The 22,777-nt window shown below is 49.2% G+C and overlaps 1 protein-coding gene across 34 annotated transcripts in view; it reads right to left on the reverse strand.

The window, feature by feature from the left end:
• Positions 1 to 22,777, reverse strand: part of LOC100121536 (arrest) — a 296,681-nt gene that overhangs the window by 205,193 nt on the left and 68,711 nt on the right. For 12 of the 34 annotated variants that reach the window (XM_032596765.1, XM_032596764.1, XM_032596774.1 and 9 more), the window contains one exon: positions 13,155 to 13,213. The gene's annotated coding sequence lies outside the window, so the exon portion shown is untranslated. Of the gene's footprint in view, positions 1 to 8,416; positions 8,791 to 13,154; positions 13,214 to 17,553; positions 17,754 to 22,777 lie in introns of those variants that run through there. The other 22 variants (XM_031924661.2, XM_032596775.1, XM_031924676.2 and 19 more) reach the window with 8 other exon arrangements.

A 22,777-nucleotide genomic window follows, 5' to 3' on the forward strand; every position in this document is an offset into this window, starting at 1 on the left:
GCGCCGACGACTTCCAAAAGCGAGAGAAACGCTAAAGCTCGATGGCGTGTGTGATGCGTCGTCGTGCACGCGCGCGCGCGAGTCGCTGATTTTTTCGAGGTTCGCATCTCTCGCGATGATTTATGGTCTCGCGGCTAAGTGGAACGAGTCGTGTGTGATGAGACATGATAATTTTTCGAATATATCGTGCATGTGTCTGTGTATACTAGAGATTGAAGAGGTAAAGAGGCGGAAAAAAAGCTCGAATGACTGTTCGCCTAGTTGTTCAAAGTAAATGCACTCGCGCGTGCACTGTGTATCCGCCGCCGGTGGAAATCTTCAGAAATGGATTCCGACGCCGCGAGAAGAGGGAAAACTTTTTTATGGATTTCGAAGTTGGAGAAAGAAATGCAAACTTGACGCGCGAGATGAGAAATAACAACAAAAAGTCGCCCTGATATGTTAATTCGATGTGCGATGTTATAGCCACGAAAACAATCGCGCGCAATGCCGGCTTTGCCTTCGCTCGCTTCGTTCGAAATTAGAATTTCTCTTTATTATCGCGGACACAATGCGAGCTGATAGCTGTCCCTAAACTCGCGCAGGCCGCGACACATTTCACGTAATATCCAGTCCGCAATAAAATCAATACTACATCGTGTACAACATTTATAATCAGCGAGCCGTTCGAATAAAGTATTTGAAGGACGCTGTCGAACTTTCAGCGCGCGAAGGAACGCGTCTATTGTTGTCAAAACATTAGGCGAGAGAAACGAACGATAATAATAAGAAGTGCAGGCGTCCGTAAAGGAGAGTATATAGCATAGGTATAGAGGTATGTGCGATAATTATAGCTCGGATTCCAGCAGGCGGACGTATAGAGGGTCTGATTTCCAGTGAGCTTGCGCTAGAAAACTTTAACGAGTCTCGTTGGTCGGTAATTATTGCGTCATTCCATTCTTCTTTCGCCGTTCGCTGCCGCCCGCGCCGCCACCCTCTCGTCCGGGCTTCTCGTTTCTCCCCTTCTTTTTTCCAGCGATTTCTCAGCTCGAGCGCGTTTCCGCTCTCTCACCTTCTATTTCACATTCGACCTATCGATTTCTACTTTTTCTTCATTCCTTTTTGCTCAGCGGCGCGCAGATAGCTTAATTCCGGTCGTCGCGACTAATCTTACTTAAAAAACTCGCTCGCGCGCCACCTGTAATATTATTAGACTGTGCTCTTTTTTTGCAACTTCCCGCGCACTTCGATCGCTGAATAATGGAGTCGTAGCAATTTTTTTTTTGCCTGCTCCGCATCTCCGGCGACTTTTGAACTATACGAGAGAAATATACGCACAGAAAAAACGCGCTTCGACTTTGATACGTGTGCAGCTGGAGGTTGTCGACTTTTCAGATTTAAAGAGCCGTCTCGAGCGGGTTTGAAAACGCGGCGAGTGCTTTAAAATTCGATTCTTCCTTGATTTCGAACCTATTAAAATCTCCCTCTCGGTGAGCACTCTGCGAGCTTAAATTTTTAATTAGCGACCTCCCCGAACTTGGAAACTCCCCCATCTCGCGTGGAAAGAAGCGAAAAGTGGGTGAATCCGCAGCGCAACTCGGCGGTTCAAACACGCCGGCCCTTAAATTCATACCCCAACCCGATCGCGGAGAGGAGCTTGCGGGTCTTCTCGCCCGACGAGGCGCAGTACCTACTATGGATTACGCGTATCCAGAGAGAGAGAGAGAGAGAGAGAGAGAGAGAGAGAGAGAGAGAGAGAGAGAGAGAGAGAGAGAGAGAGAAAGAGAGAGAGAGAGAGAGAGAGAGGCGAACATGTGTTCGGCTTGTATCTCTATCTCGAGTTGGTGGCGGCTTTCGAGTTTCTAGCCCAGCTATACACGCTAAATATTTCATGCAGCTGCGTAAGAGATTAAGCGCTCGCGCGACTAAAGCGGATTAAGAGAAAAGCGCCGAGCGAGCGAAGTGCTGCTTGCACGCAGAGCCATCCTATCGATATTTTAACTCTTCTTAAATGTAGAGAGACTATACACAGCTCTTCCTCTCTCTCCGCGTGCTGCTTGCAGTCGGCTTTAACTCTCGGCCGGAGTACTTATTACTTATCAAATGGAGAGCCGGCTTTTAAACAGTTTTTACGCGCGACTTTTATACTCTCCGCGCCTGTGACCGACTGGAGGGGGAAGAATGCTTTTATCAGGGGTATTAGAGGGGGCGCAATCTTCTCGGCGGACTTTTTCAAATATCGAAGAGACTTTCAAGTATCCGCGCGAATTATGCAGAAATTTTAAAAATTGCACAACTGCAGCGAACAAGAGTAAAAAAGTCGCGCGCGCGTTTAGTACGTTTGACTTGTGCGCCCGCGACGCGTATAATATTATACACTCGACGACTCGCGCTCGAGGGCAATAAAGAAGTGCGGACGAAAGAGACTGTGCACGTAAGGCCTGCGCAACCCGTTGCATGCGCGCAATTTAGTGCTGAGCACACGGAGTGTCGCGTGTCGTAAAACACCTCTCCCTCTCTCCCCCTCTCTCTCCCAGCATTCGTCGCCTGATTTATCCGGCCGGGAGTTATGGAAGCTCGCGCTCGCTCCGGCGCTCTGATAAAAAACGACGGTTGGCTCGTTTCTGTGTACGATTGTATCTCGGAAATTTCGCGCGTCGTGTCTTGATCCACGTGTAGGAAAAAAATCAACGGCGTTCACACACCGCTCGGGAAAGTGCTCTTGATTCTCCAGCGCGAACTCGCGAAACTCGCTAATGAAAATACATCAAGATAATACGCGACGGGAGCGAGCTTTGGATTGCTCCGAATAAGCTCTCGCACGCCAGTGTACACAGTGAAAAACGACTATAGTATTTATGCGAGAGAAGCTCGTCTATATTGCAGCAGCAGCGCCTACTACTGCGACGACGAGGGCTCCGAGTCTAGGGTGCACACAGACTCGCAACTGCACACACGGACCGGAAAGTCGCGAGCCGTGCTGGATGGTTTCCGCGCGATCCGCCACCGGGTGTCTCGCGATTACCACTACGCGCGCACACGATCTGGCCCCGCCGAGCTGCCCCTCGATAAAGCTGTCGCGTTATATATACGTGGTGCGACTGCGAGCGAAATTTACAGAGGAGGGCTTCTTATTTCTCGTACTATTATTTCCTTGTCTCCGCGGCCCGACTATGTAGCGTGCGTAGCGGCAATACGACTGGCATTGATTTTTTCGACGACAGCCGCCGCCGCTCGTGTAAATTGCGGCTATTTACATGCACACTGTGAAAGCAAGAGAGAGAAGTATCATCCGCGAGAACCCCTCGAGCGACATCGATGAGTCATCGCGAGTAATTATAATCGACGGGTTCGAGGGCCAAACAGCGCGATGAAAGTGGCAGAAGAGAAGAAAAACAGTCAGAAGACGACTCGCGGGAGGGCGAGAGAGAAAGTGCGCTCGGGGAGGAAAACAAACGGGACTCTGGAGGAAAATAAGTGGCGCGATTCCGGAGTATGTATATGCAAGCGTGCGGGGGTCGTGCGCACGCGACGTTATAGCACCGGAGACGCGCAGACACACACACGTGACCACGTGTCGTTATCCCTTGTTAGTCATAACGAGGCTAGCGCCTCGCGCGCACATCCCAGGCGACAGTTCGTTACGCATTTATGAATTAGCTCTCATCCTCGGGATTCCTGGCGCCTGCTGTGACGGCTCTGTTTTTGCGCCGCGAAAGCTAATTGCTTCGTGCAGTTTTCATCGGCCGGGATTACCGGCGTCTTTAGTTGAGATTCGCTTTCGCGAATAAACTAGAGAAAAAGCGAGCAAAGGTCGCATGAAAACGCGATAAAAATAATGGCGGTTCGTCGATTTCGAAAGCCCGAGAGTTCGCCTAATGAAATTTGTACGTTCCGCCGTAGACGCGTCCTCACTCCACACCCTTTTCCGCGTAACTCTCCGACGCATTATCATCCGGAAGCGTTCGCCTCCGCTTTCTTTCCGTTCGGCGCCAGGCTTCTCTCTCTGACTGAATTTTTTTTTCAACTGCACCAGCGCGAGTTCGACGATCGAGTGATTGACGAGGATTCGTCGAAAAGCGCGTATAAACCGGACGAGGCTGAAACGCTGTTTCGCAGCGAGATGAAGGGAAAAAAATTGCGCGAGCGCTCGGCGAAATCAGTTTACGGCTCTGAAATATTTCCCGGAGCGCGTTCTTCGCTCAGACTGAGAGTTGTGTATTTCGCGAAAATTGCTGCGAGCGTTGGTTCGTTTTTGATCGGATAACTAAAATCCATGTAGAGTGTATAGGAAGGAGATTTTTCCTCGAATTAAAGGGGAACATTTTTCTAAAAATAATACATTTTTGCTTTCAGCAGAAGTTTCCCCTCCTTTTGCATAACGGGAATGTACAAGGGCGGCGTATATCCGCTTTTGAGTGTATGCGCGCTATCGGCGCCCATAATACGACCTCTTCACGGAAAAATTCATCGATTGCGCAGCGGCGTCGGCGACGGCTGTTGCGCCATTGTCGGAATTCACGCCTCGCGAAATCCCGCGTGTATTACGAGCATTTTCCAAATTTCCTTTCCATCGCGCTCTCCACCTCCTTACTCGCGCGGATTCATTCATACGGGAGTATTTCCTCCGAAGAAAATTGAAAAGTTCTCCACTTCGAGCATTTTTAAAAAAGTTCTTCAATACGGATACTAATTCAATTAGCAGCACAGCCGAACGATCCGTTCTTATCACTCCTTTTTATACACACTCACGCGGCTCTCTTATCGCGTCTCTAACTCGTTTTTAACGCCCTTGATATGGCCGCACAACTGCAGCCGCTCCGTTGTGCGGAGGAGAGAAGAAAAGCCAGCGCTAAACAATGCTCGCGGAGTCGGCTGAATTTCGAGACAAGAATAAGCGCGAGTGTATATGTGGCTACTGTCCGCTTCGCGCGAGCACGCATAATCATTAAGTGCACGAGTGCGACGGCAGTGGCGGCGAGAGCGTAATTACACGCTGGAGTTGATGTGTCTTTAAGGTAGGGCAGGAGTTTGCGCGCTGAATGGAGCGTGTAAAAAGCTGTGGGGAGCCGCACGCTGCTGTGTGCCAGGGATACACCGATGAAGAATTAACTCGCTTGGAGCCGTGCGCGGCTTGTCTCATTAACGCTTGATTACACCTTGCGGAGGAAAAAAGGAGGAGGCAAAAAGATTCGCCGAGAGGGAGTTGTCATTATGCACCTATACCCGCGACGTGTGATTGCAGGTTATTAGAGTAATGAAGAAACTCGCGGAGGATTGAATTATGAAAAAACAATACATGCTGCGAGGATGCTTGTATGACGAGCAATTTTTCGTAACTTTATTATATACCTTCGAGTATAACGCGCGGCGGCGCAACGCAGTCTCGGGCAGGCTGTAAACAACAAGAAGCAAACAAGAGTACAGCGGCAGCAACGACATGGCAGAGTGTCCGACAGTATGCGTCAGCCAGTCGTTAGGCCAACTCTCGTCTCAACTCTCCGATGCAGCGTGTGTGCTAGAGAGGGAGAGAAAGGCCGGATGATCATAGTTACGCCCGCGCACAGACGGCGAGAATCCGTCTAGCGGCGAACTAGGAAAAGCGAAAAGCTAATTAAGCAATTTACGAGCCTCGCCGAGCTCTCTCTCTCTCTCTCTCTCTCTCTCTCTCTCTCTCGCTCTCGCTCTCATCCCTTGGCGCGTTTTCTACCAATCTAAACAAGGTCCAAACTAGGTTTTTGCCAGTTAACGGAGCCAGCCACAGCGAGAGTTTACACTCGCAGCTTTCGCGGAGGGCTGCACTATTAAACTCTAGTTAACCTCGCGCGGAAAATCATTCCCGTTATTCATTAAATTACACGACTATGCCGGAGACTTTCGCCTCGCTGTGTGTGTTTCTAGCGATGATGAGCCGACATATTTGGTCAGTATCAATACTGCCACGTCAGATGTGTCGATTGAATAAATTTTAACGAACGAATATCGCGCAAAATTGGAAACGTCAAAAACCGTTCAAATATTAAACGTATGTACTCTGAAACGCGATATACACTACTACTTGCTTATTATATCTGCAAGTTCGTTTTATAGCTCCGCTTTGTACACTTGTTTCCAATCACACTCACGCTATATAGCGGATCGATGCGATTAATTGGAAAATTCGATTAAGCCGGCGTACAAGACCAAGTTCGCTCTTTCTTTTTTTAAAGCGCAGCGGAAACGAGACAGTAACGGTCGGCATTATTTTTAGCACAACACTAATTTCGGCGCCGTAAAAATAAACAATACCAATAAAGGCAACTGCAGCGGCGCTCGCTTGGCGTTCTGCTGGCATTGTATGCATCGAACGCATCTCGATTAAATCCCCCCCCCCCCCCGCAATGAACAATTAACCCGGCCGTAAAAAGCGCCGTCGACTAATTACACAGCGAAACCACCGATAAACGTCGATGAAAAAATAAAACGCGGCGGAGCAGAGAATAGAGGAGGAGCGATAGGCAAACATAAATTATGCCCATATCGCGCTGCAGCAGCAACGGTGTAGTGAGTTGCAACAAGCAACGGCAAACCCGTAAATGGCATGAATAAGCTGAATGCGATGAATATAAAAAGCCAGCCCGGGATATTAGCAGGTAGGTCACACGATCCTTTGCGCGAAAAGCTCCTCTCTGTCCCGGTCCATTGACTCTCCCTCCCCCCCCCTCTCTCTCTCTCTCTCTCTCTCTCTCTCTCTCTCTCTCTCGACTCGCGGGCTCTATTTACATAATAATTATGCGGCGCACTTTTTGTGTCGCGGACGCGAGTCTCGTCCTTTTTAAAGAGCCCAAAAGCGCGCTCGCGCGACGCACATAATGCCCCCAGCTGCAGAAGCGAGAGCGAGCGAGAGAAAAAGCGACTCTTTGGCCCTGTACAGCGCTTATCCGAGCGAAAAACGAGCGCAAGGAGCGCAGAGCATACGCCGGTACGGCCGTAAACAGCTTTTGACACACGCAAGCTCGCGTTTAAACAGCGACAAAATAATCTCTTCCTTTGCCCGGATTTACCATTGTTTTCGCGAGATCAAACGTTTTTGATGGGCGTTTTTGCCCTCGAACCTATACTGCTATACTTTGACCATCCGCTCTTCCTTTCAATTAAAAAGGAAAACGAGTTGCGCCGAGCTTTTCGACGTTGCTCTCTCGGATGGAAGCTCGCCAAAAGGCATTATTTCCCTCTATGATCGAACGGCTTTGTTTGTCCCGGTCGTGGTTAAAAACCGAGTACATGCTCCAACAAGTCGAGCAAAAACATATCCGAAAACTCAAGGCGCACAACGCAGCGCTCGATTAGCATGAGAATGAAGAAACTCCTTCCACCTGCAGCGAGCGACGCACAATGAGCGGAGGAGGAAAAAAATACCGTCACAAATACTCTCACCGAGGCTCCTATAATTTACCGAGTACGACATTGTGTCACACGATGATTCGGTATATCGACGACGTCTCGAGCGAGTCTCTGTGTGTGTGTGTGTGCGTGTGTGTGTGTGTGTGTGTGCGCGCGCGCGCGCGAGAACCACGTGCCCAGCAGCTATGCAAACACGTTGCCGCGCTCTGTATAGAGGCACACGCCTATCCGTATTCCCTGTCTCGCTTGTACGCGCTGGAAATTCTATTTCGCGTCTCCTGCGCTGCTCTTTTTTCCGCGCCGCTGCCGGAATTATACACTACACACACACACACACACACATATACCGCCGCGAGCAGTTTCTCAATCTTACTCGCGAGCGCACAGGTCGGACGGGCGAGGAGCGATTTTTCCCCGCTTATTGTTTACCCCGTGTTATCACAACGAGCGCTCGCACGCTCGTTAAAAGTTAATCGGACACGAGCGCTTGCGAGCACACTCGCGTACGGCGTATAGCTACTGCAACTTGATGAAATTTACTCTCGCGGCGTGCCGAGCGCAGTTCTGCCGCGCGGCGCTCCTTATAAACTTCGCCGTGGCGCTCGCTCGAAAGCTCTTAATTTATGTGCGGCAGGCAGTGCGAACTCTTCACCGGCGAGGGTGGAAATCTCCGCGAGAACAACTTTAACGAAGATGATGCGCCCGCTCGCGAGTTACATAACTCATGAGCGCGGGAATTATACAAGCTGAATCGTAGGATGGTGTATGAGCCTCGCTTCGCGCCGAGAGAAGGAGACGAATTCAATTCGGCATCATGTGTGTCAGTGTGCGAAGGTTGGCCGGCCAAGTGCTGGCTCTTGGCAATATGAGTGTAAATAAATAAGCGGCCGGTCGATGAACAAACAAACGCAAGAAAGTAGAGACAACTCGAGCTGGCCTCGGCCTGCTTGCCCGCGAAAATGTACCGGAGCACGGCTGGCGACGTTTTTCATTTCTCCTTACTCTTCTCCAGTGTCTCGTGTGCGTGCTCATAACAAGATAGCAGACTACCTACCGCGAGGGCATGTGTACAGTGTGGTATCCTTCAGCAGCTCGGAGACTTCGTTGCTCGCACTTTTCGAACTCTCACCTCCGATGCGAACAACAACGTGTACTGTCACCTGTAATGCGCGTTCGCAAGCTCCTCTTCAACAACACACTGCAGCAGTCTGCGTCGAATACAACGAAACTCTCTCCCTCTCTACGTAGAGAAGGCACACACAATCCTCGCGACGACGATCATCGTGATCCCGGCACAAGAACGAAACTCTCCCGCGGTTGCGAGTGCGAGCGCACGACACAGGCACACGGCACGGCGCGACGGCTTGTCGTCGACTGACGGCGTCGCGGCCGCGCGGGAGCGTCGGACTCGCTCTCTCTCTCTTTCTCTCTCTTCTCTGTGTGTACGTCAGGGCGCCGTCGCGAGCGCGCCGCCCCCACCACCGTCGCGGCACATCCCTCCCTCTCTACCCCCTGCGACGGGGCTCTCGCTGTGTGTTCCGACACCGTGTGCGGGGTTTTTGCGAAAAGTTGCGCGATTTTTCCACCTCGAACTTCGGCTTCTCTTTCGCATCGATGCTGCTGTTTGATTTTAAACAGCTGTGCTCTCGACGATAAGGCGCGATGAAATTAGACTTAACGAGCATTGTTAGAGCAAGAGATAATGACGTATACACCGAGTATGTGCTAGGCGAAATTAACAGGCCACTTTTTTTAATCGTGACGATACTCTCGCGATTAGCGAGATCCGCATCGCTATATTTAGACGCGCGACGACGTCACTCGTAATTGCCCGCGACTTGTGTTTCTAATTTTACGTATATACTCACTCGCGTTTATTACACTCTTACTTTGTACGCGAGTATCGCGATAATTTCCGAGATTCGCATTATTCTCACCACTGATGGCTAATAATAGTTCTGGCAAGCCTACTCGCGGCGGAAAAGTAGCCAGCCGTTTTTTGCTCTGCCTCCTCGGAATTCCCTCGAAAAATGACTGTCCACTTCGCGGCTACGCGCATCATTATACGTTACACGCTCGTTAGCCGCGGTCTCGATCTCGGCGCACTTCGAACCTTCGATTATTATTATTACGAGTATGTATGAAGGGAAAAAAGGAGGCGAGAACCTCGAGTGCAGAGGCCGATGATACACAGGCTAATGATAAAGTGGAAACTACGCGATAAATAACAGTCGAACAGGCCGAGAGAGAGAGAGAGAGAGAGAGAGAGAGAGAGAGAGAGAGAGAGAGAGAGAGAGAGCGAACGCTGATAAGGCCGAGAGCGGCGTGCCAGCTTTGTGTCATAATATTTGAGCAAACTGCGGTGCGGCTGCCGCGAGCCACACACTCTCCCGCACGCACGAGCGTCTATAATTAGCCGACATATACCGGCGGCCGGATTGTTGAATCGAGTCGCGAGCTCGGTAAAAAGTGACACTTTTATTATTACATCTCGTCGCATTGTTACATCCGTAACAATATATTCAAAACGAGTCCCGCGGGCGCGGAGAAATTGCTTATTTACTCCGAGACGCCCAATGGCTTCATTAAAAACAATAAGGCGCAATTAGAGGCGCACAAAGCAGAATCCACTCCAGCCACAAGTGACTCTGAAATATAGCCAAAGAAATGTATACGCACAGAGAAAGAGAGAGAGAGAGAGAGACGAGAGGAGAAGAGAAGGTCTTGCCGGCGCGCGATAGAGAATACATTAAACTACATCTGCAGCCATTAGGCGCAATAATTGAATGCGCCTCGAATTTAAATAAAGCCCTCGTACATCTTTTGAGGGCAAAGGCATCAATGGCCTTGTTAAGAATAAACCCTCCCTCGGCGCGCCGGCGCCCGCGTCTTCCTTTGCCCCGTGGTACACTGTGCGAGGAAAGGTGATGCGTAATTCGAAAATGATCCGAGAGCGCAGCCTTTCCACAAAAGCTGATTTTGCATAATGCGCGCGAGGCTCGCCTGAAAAAGATGAAAAGTGGAAGGTCGATATTCCGAGTGTGCGCCGCCGTTATACACCCGCACGCGTGTGTATACGTATACGTATATTACACGCGCACTTCGCGCAACAAGCTCGAACGTTTTCGCCCGTCTTCTCCCGTTTAATTGGCACTTGTCGAAAGTGCCACTCGAATTTCTCTAACGATCGCGCGAGTCGCGAGAGAGCGCGCCAGTCGACACGGGGGAATGCTAATGTTATACCGGGATTTCGAGCGGAATCAATCGCGCACTGTGTCGAGCCGACAATGCTCACAGTTTCCTTTTCTCGCTCTGTGTGTGTCTCCTTTTTTTTCGTGCCCGCTTTGTCTGCGCTTACAAAGGAGTATCGCGCGCTCTGTTATGGATATCGGAGGATTCGCTCTATGAAGCTGTACAGAGCGGGGCTGAGCGAGATTCGACGCGGGGAATCGTCATTTATACGACAGCGGGGGATTTTTATTCGCGCAATTTTGACGTTCGAATAGGAGGGAAAGTTTCGAGATTTTGCATAACTTCGCAAAAATTCTTCCTCCTATACTCGTTTTGCGCGAGTGAAAAATGCGGAGAGAGCCTTCGCTGCTCGGCAAGTTTCAAGAGACGACATTTTTACGTTATTCGGCACAAATTCGAGCGAATCCCGAGCAGTAAACAGTCTACTTCTACGAGAGTCCGAGTTTGCAACAACTCGCTCGTATCAAGTGCACTCGCGCAATCAATATGAGAACTAGGGCTCTCGATGCCTCAACTTTAAAAACTACGGCAGCTCATCACAATTACACAGCTCACAAATTATTCAGTGCGTGCGAAATAATCGAAGGGCTAACTCGTGTTCCGCGGCACAACCTTGAGGTGAATTCAGCTGGTATAGCAAGAAGTTGCACACAATATTAAATGTCTCATATTATTAGGCCGACGATTAACCAGTCTGCGAGTTTTCAAAGTCGGCGTTCCAACAAAAAGGCACCAGCAGAGTGCGTCGCTGCAATTTCGTCCTTTTTCCACACTCATCGAACTCTATAGCCGGAGAGCGAAATTGTCCGTTGCATCGAGGCCTTTGTTTTTCCACCTCCTCCTCTTTGTCGTTGTTGTGTCATCGAAACTTGCACTTGGAAAATCCTTGGACCTTCGTCTCTTCCGAGTTTCGGCGAGCATGCGCGCTCATACAATGTCATCGAAGTCGCGCAAATTGCACTGTTCGGCTTTCTCGTCGGCTCGCCTTTTTCCCGAAGAATTCAGCTACTAACTGCGAGCACGGTCAGCGGAAGTTTCAATTTTTAAATCAACTTTAGCTGATTAAGAATTTTTAATAGCGCTGGCGAAGCTCCTTTGATTTCATCTCGCACAGCTGTTTGTTCGTAAAGATCAAATCATACAATTACGTGATCCTGTCCCGTTTTAAAAATTAAATGAAAAGAAGATTCTTTTTTTGTCAAGAGTACGGGACTAATATTTTTAGAAAAGTCGTCAAAGAGCGCAGCGAGTCGTGAGAGAGCGAGATCTTTTATAACAGTTCCAAGATGTAATGGAATTCGTATGACACAGTTGTTAACGCCAGGACGGTTTTCAAAATAGCTTTGCTCCGATCTTATCTCGTCTTGAAAAAATATTTCTCGAGATGACGCTGGCGCACTAAAATAGTGCAAGTCATACCTGCAGTGACTTCGTAAATCTTTCAGAGCTGATACGGCCAATTCGAAATAACTTATGCGCAAACATCCTCGAGGAAGCGCCGCCGAAGCAATTGGCATTCCGGAAAACAAGAACGACGACAAACAGAGATCCGCGGAATACAATAAAGCGATTAAACCCGTTAAACAGCGCGAAAGCCGCAGCAGCGATACACCATGCACTGCAGCCACGGAGAATATTATTGCAATAAACCATTTACGTTCCATTACTCCGTCCCTCCCAGTATATAACCAGCTCCCCTCCCCCCCCGCACATTCATCCCTGCAGCGATAGCAGTGGTAGAGGGAGAAGCCAAGCGGCATTAATTATTTATAAAGGCGGAGAATCAAATTGCAGGTGCAGCAATGAATCGAGCTAAAACGTTTTGTTCCGTGCAGCAGCAGCCAAAACGGTACGTGAGGCGCATCCACGAGAGCAAAGAGGAAAAGGGACAGAGCAGGAGCGAGAGAGAGCGAGCCCGAGCCCCTGTCACGACGAGGACTTTGTCGTTTTACGAGAATCAATTTCGCGCAGCGTATCCGTCCTCCATGCGCCGCTGATGCCTCTGCCACCACCGTCGCTTCTTAATATTCATAACGTCTTCTCTAGCACGTAGCTCGACGGCGAAAGCGAACGCGATATACTAGCCGCAGCCAGTGACCTCTAGAACGCATTTTAATAAGCGCCTCTCTAGTCGCTCGCTCGCTCTCTTGTCCTCCTCTTTTTGCCTACTCGCGCGATGCACTTCTGCCACTGGTCTGCTTTTTCTGCAGGTGTACAATCGCAGTAGGGAGAGGAGTAAGAGCTTTTATGCTTCGGTATATAGTTGAGATGGCGGTACGTACGATACCGTCGACGACTGCCGGACGATCGTACTAAATGGGGCGAACATTGTTTGTATGGGTTTGCGACGATATCGAACTGGGTTGTTCTGGGCCGAGTCGACGTTTGCAACTGTAAAGTTTTATGCATTTCAATGACGTTAGCGTCCAAGTTTCTTCGACTGCCGTTTGTAGGGTTGGCTTTCTATGCTACTTGCGAAGTTGTTTTTACATGACGTGGAATATGTATATAGATATTGCATTCATGAGTGTGCATCTTACCTCGTTACAACGAAACGCGCTGAACCGGTGAACGCTTGCACGATGGATAGTTGATAATTCTAGAACAAACAAGAAACGAAAACAATTAGTTCCATATTGAATATATCAGCGCAAGGAATAAATTACAAACGTTTTAATTAGGGACGTTTGTATATGACCGATATAACGTAAGCTTGTACTACTAGTATTCGTCCTTCGAAGGGTCAATCGTCTAATTGGGAGCAGTCGCTTTCATTACTCGCTGAGCGACGAATCACCACCACGACCCACACACGTTCTCCTAAGCAGGCTATCGATTTCGTTACAGCGACCCCTTCGTAATTACAAATCCCCAACGGTTATTAATAACCTTAATATTAATAGATGTTTCGATCGCGCTCACGAGGCTCGGCGCAGTAAACTTGTACACTTCGTTTTGCCGTTATTAAAACTATTTATAATCGGCTGCACACTATTCACGCGCATAATTTTTCTCGCGCGCTTTAATTAAAGCCCCCCTCTCTAACCCGCGAATGAACTAGCCGCAAAGAAGAAATAATGTTTGATAGTTAAAAAAAAAGCAAGAGCTAAAAGAAAAGCGAGCGCGGCTAGCCGCCACCTCGGCCGCCCTTACATTTAAATTGCTCTAGCCCGAGCTCTAATTAAATTTTAGTTGCACACACACCTTTTAAACTGCACCAGCCTGGCCAAGTTAGCTTAAAGTCATTGTTGAATTTAAAGGGCACGCTCGCTCTCGCTTCCCCCTCTTCCTCCCTCTCTTTCTCCGGCCAAGGACTAGTGAAGCGTGAAATTTCATAAAGAAGCAGAGGTGGAAGCAGCAACAAGAGGAAGGAAAAGAAGGGAGAAAGAGAGAGAGAGAGAGAGAGAGAGAGAGAGAGAGAAAACACGCGCTTCTCGCGTAATAAAGATATCGATCGGCGCCCGTATACCGTGACCAATGCCCATATATATCGGGGGCCGGTGCTCGGGGCTCGAGGAGCTCCGGTGCCGATAGCGGAAGGGTTGAACAATATAAATCGTATCTAGGCGTCCTCGTGCGCTTGTTCGTGTGTATACAGGCTCATTTGTAGAATTCTATAGCGCGAAGGGGCAGAGCCCGGAATACGAAAGCAAAAGGGCTTCGCGCGCCCAAGCGGGTCGGGGAAGAATTCAATAAGAGAGAATACCTAGCTTCTCCCGCTCTCGACTCTTGGCCATGAAAATGTTTTGCATTTCACTTTGACCGATCGATGCGGGGGCCCGGCGCTAAATTACGAAAATCGCAAACTGCGACGCGGGGCTCGCGCGAGATTAATCGACGCCCCCATGATCTATAAATCAAGCTGAGTCGCGATACTCAATTAGACCAGATTAGGGAGAGGGTCGTGCAGATTGTTTTTTTTTCTCCCGCGAGAGAAGATCAAATCTCGGAAACGCGCGACGAGCAGCAGCAGCAGTTGACTCTAATAGTCGACGACCGACGGCAAGTATCTTGAAGTGAAAGTGCGCCCGCTGTCACTTGTGCGCCAACGGGAATCTCGAGAGTTCAAAGGAGAGAAGGGCTTGCTCAACTCGATAAGTTACGCTCGCTTTTCAAACTGCACCGCCGTACCAACAGCCTACACGCTAATACTGCGCTGCCTTTTTCACGCCGTCGGCTTGAATGTCAAAGGTGTAGGCGAGATACGCTTTTTACCGGCGGGTCTCGAGAAGCCCGTATGATGAGTAGCGAGATTTTTATCAGTAGATTTATGATCGATTCCGAGGTAAGTTGAAACGAAACGCCGTTACGTTCAGTTAGGTGAATTTAAAGAGCTTAGGATAATCAATAGCTAACGGCGCTATCGCGTTTTCCTCGCTTTAAATTATTCAGCTTATCGAGCCGACTTGCTAAAAGTGGACTCGTTTCAATGGGTGAGAGCACTCGTTACACACTTTGGGCTGCTCGACGTATAAACATGCGCACTGTTATTAGCCAGTCGGAAACAGGTCAGTTTAGGGCGTTAATGCTTAAAAACTCGACGTCGTTACCGGCAACTTTTTCTCCCCCGCTCCGCCAACTCGCTAATGTCATTCGACTTGTGTATACGTATACACGTCGTGCGACCGCAGTGGCGACCAGTGGAACGTAATTAGATCGCGCTAGAACACACTGAGCTATAAAACAAAGTTCGCTCGCGACGACGAATAACGATGTGCCGCTGCTTTTCAATTTACGACCATGAGCGTCGTTATGGCTTTTCCGATACTTCATTGTACGCGTGAACAAACGAAATACACAGCGCTTATTATTTCTAACTAATTTTCCGGACCCAACGCATTGTTCGAAAAATTAATAAGTCAGCACAGCCTGACGGACTCTCGCAGGAATCCGTTGCCATCGCCGACGTCGTCGTCCTCGATATACAATTACGCGCAAAGTTACGGTGAACAGCGGCCGAGCAATTAAAAAGTTACTCAGCACCGCCGGAGAGAGTGTATAAAAGAAGTCCGCGGTAATCGAATAAAGCTTGGTCATCAGCACAACGAGCGGGTACATACAAAACTCGAGCAGAAGCCGTCGCCGATCGATCTAGAGCGGCAACAATGCCCAGGTAATTCCCTGGTCCCAGAAGCACCTATCAGCAGCCTCTTTTCCATCGTCTTCACAAGAACAGACGCAAGCGAAGAGCCTTGAATTCCGCGGGTCCCTCGGCGAAATTAGTATTTAAAAGAAAACCGCGATCCCCATGGGACGCGCGCGTCACAGCAGATCGTTGTCTTGCAGCTAGAGGAGGTGAGATTAGAACCTCGAGGACGCGAGCGCAGCACGCGAGGTCAACAATGTAGGGGGTCGTGTATTGAGTGGGCGGAAGACAAAAGTAGCCCTGAGCGTGGATGGAAGGAAGGAGCTAGTCGAGCTAACAGTTTTAGAGGGTGGAAGAATCGAGTAATGAAGATTTCAATTGTATTTATAGCTGCTCTTGAGAGACATTAATAGGCTTCGCTAGTAAATAATACGATATAGCGATTTTGAAAATCTTCAACAAACTTGATGAAATAATAATAAATTTACTTCATGATTAAATTGACATTACGGAATTTCTAATATCCACGCTTATATAGTTGGTACGCAATCCATATTTGATGAGAATTCTTTTTCATTTACGCCTACCAGCAGCTTTGCAACTGACAACTGCACACTACTCTGTTATAAGTACTAAAACGAAGAAAAAAGCTGGTACGGAAAATTGACAATGTCATCGCAAGAAAGTCATCGATACCGCCAAATCATTTACGCTCCAATTAAAGTCAAGGCCTGCACCAGGCTTTTCAATCAAGCGCGTCACGCCGCTAAAGAAACCCCTGTGTTAACCACGGCCCCTCGAAAGTTGCATGAAAATTACTTGGCCAAGAATGACGGATAGACGCTGCGCGAGCAGATAATGGAAAACAAAAAAGAAGAGAACAAGACGAGAAGCGCAAAAGAGGCTTCAAAAGCTCGTCATTGAGAAGCTCTCCTGGCGCATAAACAACAGCAGCAGCAACGCAGGTGACACTGATTGGACTTCAGAAAGGGCAAAAATGCGCACAGAAAACCACTATCAAGCGGCTCCGAATGCCAAGAGAGGCAAGGAGGAAAATCCAGATGCTCTTTATCCCGGAGCATCGAGGTAACCATGAGAAAGCGAGATAGGGAGCGAAACGAGAAAAAGGCCGGGTGTGCGCTTGGCAATTCCGGGGTTGCGCTACGACGACAACGCAATAAGGATGATGCTGCTGCTGCTCGCGAAAGAAGCGCGCGAGCGACGAGGACGACTACTGTATAAGAGCCTTTGAAAAGTACGATTATTCATTATCTAGAAAAAGCAGGCTGTGTCGCGGCGGCAGCCGCCTCCAAATTTCCCCGGAGAGCCATCGATCCCTCGACACTGCGACGCGACTGTACGCGCATTCCGCCGCGCAATCCGTATTCTCTCAGTTCCGAATGTATATATGCCGCGCGAGAGACTTTTCCGCTCTCTTCTCTATATCTGCGTGCATTCACCTGGCGAGGCGACTCTCGCCGTTAAGCACGGAAATAGCGAGAGAGCGGCCAAAGAGAGAAGCCGAAACCGCGAAGTTGCGACGATGTGTCTACATACGTCGCTCGAAGAAGGGGAAAAGCTCACTCCTTTCGGTATCACAGCCAAAAGAATGTTCACGCACGTGTAATTGGAAGAATGAAATTTGACGGCTGACGACGCCATAAATTGAGTTGTCAGCTGCGGTAGGTAGGCCGCGACTCGATATTGCGAAACGTGCTTGCGCACTCTTGTTATGCAAGAGGCCTATAATATATTTATGCCTCGACCATCGGTGCAGTCGCACACAACGGCTGATAATTTTACGGCGACGAGACGTTGGCTTTTCGTAGAGTTGCGAATCACTGAGTGCACACCTGTTTGGCCGGTATAATGGATGGAGTGTGGGTGAATCGGATTCGACAGTGTACGGCAGTATCACTGCCAAGATTCTGCAGCAGGCCGGTGGTGACGTTGAGATTATATATAAGAATGACTCTTCGCTAACTTTGCGAAGCTTGTTCCTCTAATAAACTTCTGGTCTTCTCTTACTTCTGCTTTTCTTGATAATGATGACCTGCAACGAAACGACAGTATTAGACATGCCGTTGCACAACAGTTGTGGAATCATGAATAGTTACAAAGAGATATGAAGAAGCCTCAGAGACTTGGGAGTAACTCAATTTTTCTTAAACTCCCCATCGCAAAACAAGCCGTCGCAAGTGATTGCGTTTCCATTGACAGGGTACGCGCGGCGCAGCGTACAGCCATACGTATACCGAGTACGTACGAGCGCGCGTCGAAAAGAAAGTGCGTTCGGCGCGCTCGCGAGAAGGGAGAGCCCGCGTCTAGAGATGGATAGAGGCGAGCAGGTGCTCGCCATTTTCGCCCTCTTGCCGCCGAGGCCGCGTACAATCCTTACAGATAACGCGTCGTTTGTAACTGTCACTCGTCTCGCAAAAGATGGAAAGGGAGCCAAGAGAATATAAGAGAGAAACGGGGAGGAGGTGTAGAAGAAAGAAGCCGGAGCGGCTGTATCTTAAAGGTCCAAGGATAGAGAGAGAGAGAGAGAGAGAGAGAGAGAGAGAGATCCAGCGACACCCTCTCCTGAAGCCTGGATCGTCCTGGAAATCCACTCGCCGCGCGTCTCTTTCGAAAATAATCAATCCGTAGGTGCACATACACAAACACACACACGTGTTCACATGTCTGAATATCAATTTGATGGATTGAATTATCGCCGTCGAGTCCGTCTGTCCTTCGAGGTGATGGATGAGCCGCGAGTATAGCGGGAGCATCCTCTGTATACGAAAATAAAGCCAGCTATTATTAGCGATAAAAGGCGCGTAAGTATTTACGCTCGGAGAAAACGATCGAAGCGCACGCAGATGAATAATATCTTAAACCCCCCAACAGCTCAGCGAGCCGCGGCAGTCCCGCGAGAGCTAAATAGATCATTAGGCCAGAGCGAGCGAAATTCAATTTTCGCTCATGTCACACACATATCCCCGCTGCAGCGAAATTACTCCCAGACGTACGAATAAAACGTCGCGGCGAGAGGCTCACGTTTGCAAGCAGGATATTTAGGTCTCGCCGGTAACTGCAAGCAGTCCGCGCGAGCGCATTATTTAGGGCTCCGGCCCGTTATAGAGGGAGAGAGCGAGCTAGCGTGAGTTCCGCGTGCCAGGGTAGAAGCGGCGCCGAGTGACTAATGTTACCTGGAGGTGGATTTGTATACCAGCTAAAATCGATAAGGACGCGCGAGAGCGCCGGCGCTGCTGCGATAGATCGCGGCCCGAGACAAGGACGTAAGTATTCCTCCCTAATCTTCGTCCGCTATACATACGCTACTCGCCTACTACTGCCGCTCCACTGTATGCATGTGTGAGCTCGAGACGCAGGTGAGAATGAAATATGGCGCAAGATTAGTGAATCGCAGTTTCTTTCGACAGCCGGGCCTCCCCTCATTGAATACGCGCCAGCTATGACGAGTTTATTCTTGTACGCGGTCGCGGTGCAAAGTCCGATTGCGGCTCGCGACAGCAGACAGCTTGTACGCTCGTTTTTTTTTTCGGTGTGTACGCTTCGGAAGGCCAGAAGTGGGTGAAGGTCGGGAAATTTGACGCTGCGGAAAAGACCGCGCGCGCACCACAAAGCGAAAGCGACGGGCACTTGGCCAGCGCATCGCCCGATATCAGCCGGCCGAAAGTTTCTTACGCGTTCATTTGCGGACGTTCTATATTCGCTACTTTCGCAACGCATATTTTTATCGATGCGCGGTACGTATGCGCGTATACCTATATGATTTAAAGAGGAGAAGCGAACGTGCAGTTCTGGTCGACCGCGAGAAATCTTCCCCTCGCACGCACGTTGACGCGCAAATTTACCGCGAAATGTATGGTAATAGAACTATTGAGCGTGAAGCGCCGGAAACGAGCCCGTCGGAGTAAGTTCGCCCCGCTCTGGTTATCGATAATGGTCGGCCGTAAAAGCGTTTAGCGCTTTCGACGCTGGCAAACGGTCATTTCTTTTCAGCAGTGCGAGGCCAGAGAAATTTGGCTACAGAGCGCCCGTATGAGCTTTTGATTTTGAAATTTTATTCGAGGGAGGAGCGGGCAATCGATTTCCCCCGTCTCTTGGAGAGAGCTTTTTACACAGGCTTGAGAGCTTTTTCTAGAATTTCAAGTTTTTTATGATTTCGAATGTCTGTTTTGAAATGGCTTTTTTAATAAACCGTATCGTTTACGTCATTAATGAAATTTCTAAAATAAGCACTATCATGTATAATTAAACAAAGCTTGAAATTCTTTTTTCAATCCCCCTTTCAAGAAGCTTTTTACTACGAGTCAGATTTAATACTTGACCTAAAAAATTAAAACTCCATTTACATTTTAGCAGACTAATGGCGAATTAAATAAAAGATTATCCTACTTAAGAGCAAGGAATAGGATGATCCGCACGTGAAAAGCGAACAGATTTGCATTCAAAGATTATGTTAAAAAGTTTGCTCAACTTTTTCGAAGGTATTTTTCTGGAGGCTAGCTAACAAGTTGTAATACGTGGAGCGTCTAAAAAATCGCTTTTTTCACACTCTTCTCCAAAAAGCTCTTTTCACTTGCTCCAAGCAATACACTTCACATCCAAGTAGCATGGAGCAGCTCGAGCAATATTAGCAAAGTTAAATTGCTCGGGTCTCTCCTGATGCGCGCGCCCGCCTGAAATAATTTGACCGATATTTCGAAGCACCCGCGTAATGGGAAACTGCGTCCGCGTCAATAATTTACACAGGGATGTAATCATTATTATAATGGAGTAGCAGGTGGCCTGCGACGCTGCCGCTGTCCCCGAAATATATACAACGAGTCGCCGGCAATGTTTTAAGCAAATGAGTTTCTCGCGCTTGATTTGTCGTGCCTCTGTGGTTCGCCGTCGTCGCGTATAGCCCGCGCGTAGTCGATTACATATTAACGAGTGCACATCATCCGTTTGGCTAAAAGACTCGCAACAATTCACAACAGACTTTCTCGACGTTCAATTAATCGAACGTTAAACCGAAGTACAGGTGTCTAAATTTCTTAATAACGCGCCCTCAAGTTTCTAGACACTAAAGCGCCAGCAATTCAGCGTCATACCCCCGGGGTGTAAATCAAGGATTAAAACAATAAAGACAGCGGCGCAACAGCGTCGGCGGCGGCGTTTACGTCGGCGAAAGTTGAGCGTTCGCGCAAACTTACCGCGACTGATTGCGCACTCGAGTTGTGTGCGTGTGTTAAGATACTGCGTTTACGCGAAAGGGCGCCGTTGCGTAACACGAACGCGCGGTAATAGTAGCTACGCGCTTCTCTCATTAAGTACGGCCCGAAATAATTAGGGGCGGCGAGCGCAGCTACACCGCAAGCCTGAGGGAGATGGAGAGAGCGAGCGGGTGAATCTGCAACAGAGGGAGGCAACGTAATAACGAGCGCAAGCGTGGCTAACGAGCGCCGCCGGATTTTATGGCCAGATGGAGATGATGCGATATATGGCCGGGCGATTGATGCAACTTTCACCGGTTGAGAGAGGCGAATCCCGGGTGAATTTTGTGTATACACAACGCCGCCCGATCCTCTCCACTCTTTCCGCCGCGCTGTGTATCCGGTGTACGCAAGCGCGCGCGCGCGCGTATCAACTGCTACGCGGCAATTACAAGCGCGAGAGAGCGGATATGTATCGGACGTGCGCCCGAACGCACAGCTGCGTGCAGAAGCACGGATTTAATAACGCAGTCGTGCGGGTGAAAGAGACGTTTTTTCAAAGTTAATATAAAGTTTGAATGGTTTTTTCTTTGCAGTGTAAGCCGACTGCTGTAACAGCGACGGCGGCGACGGCGCCGACGTTGTGCCGCGTAAATTACTTGACGTCAGTGCGCAAAGTTCGTATTTCTCTTTTAAGGCTCGCGTGCATACCGCCGGGCGCGAGACTCTCGGCTCGGGATTTTTTCCTCGCTTGTTATATTTTCTTTGTCCCCTCTCTCGTCCGTACACTCGGCGTTTTTTATCTGGAAAGGCGAGACCGGCGAATAAACAGCGTAACGCGCGGACGGCTAGAATATTCGCACGCGCGCGCGCAGGCGGCAGAGTTCACTTCACTCGCCGGCTGCCTGTATAGGACTTTTTTATGGACGCACTCGACCAAGCCGCGCACTACGTCATTGAGTTTTACTGTCTGGCCGGAAAGTGCGCGCGAAATGATTTTTTTCCGAGGCCCGCCGCGCGCCGTTACCTGCAACAGTTCGTTATACGCCCTCGCACTTTGGCCGTTCGCACGCGCGTCGCTGCGAGAAAAAAGGGTAAAAGCGACGTGTACGGCACAGCCCCCTCCTTTATCAGGGCCAGATTTGAGTCCAGTCGCGCGGAGCAGTTCTGATGCGTCAAAGCTTTAATTACCGAGGTCACCCCGCATAGAGGGAGGAATTCCGCGGCCTTAGTTCGACAGCTCGGCAGTGAATGTGCCGCGGCAACGTATCACCGGTAATTACCAGATCGCTCGCCTCTTTCTTTTTTTAACTCCCCTCTCCACCTCGTATCCCGCTGCTTTGTTCGCGGGAGTACGATGTCCGAATTATCAAATGCGTGGAGGGACAAAGGACGCATACGCCAAGGGTCGAGGCTCAAAGAGAGTGACGAGTGGAACGAGATTCTACCCAAGAGTGCGCAAAGCACGGGAGACGGTCACTTTTCATTAGGTTTTGCTTTGTCCTACTCAGTCATACTACTTTCATTCGTGTTGCCGATGGGTGCAGGGGAGAGAGAAAGTCAAGTGTCCGGGAGGATTAGCGCGAGCGGAGAGATCAATCTTTCATTGAGAAAATTAAAAAGCTGAATCGATCTCTTCAGAGACGGAATTGTCTGCGAGGTTCGTATGCAAAGATGAATCACGTGGCTTAAAATTGATGCTTTCGAAAGCCACAAAAATTATTCAATATGCTTATTGAAAAGAATGCTTAAAATGCCTAATTAGCGAGTGATTGAGAACGGGGCATTGTGGCGTACATCTAATGCTACGTTCCCGCTCGGAAAAAGGATCTCGACAAAAACAGGGGGTGCTCAGACCAAAAGAGGG

Source organism: Nasonia vitripennis, chromosome 2 (assembly GCF_009193385.2).
Source record: "Nasonia vitripennis strain AsymCx chromosome 2, Nvit_psr_1.1, whole genome shotgun sequence".
Lineage (NCBI taxonomy): Eukaryota > Metazoa > Arthropoda > Insecta > Hymenoptera > Pteromalidae > Nasonia > Nasonia vitripennis.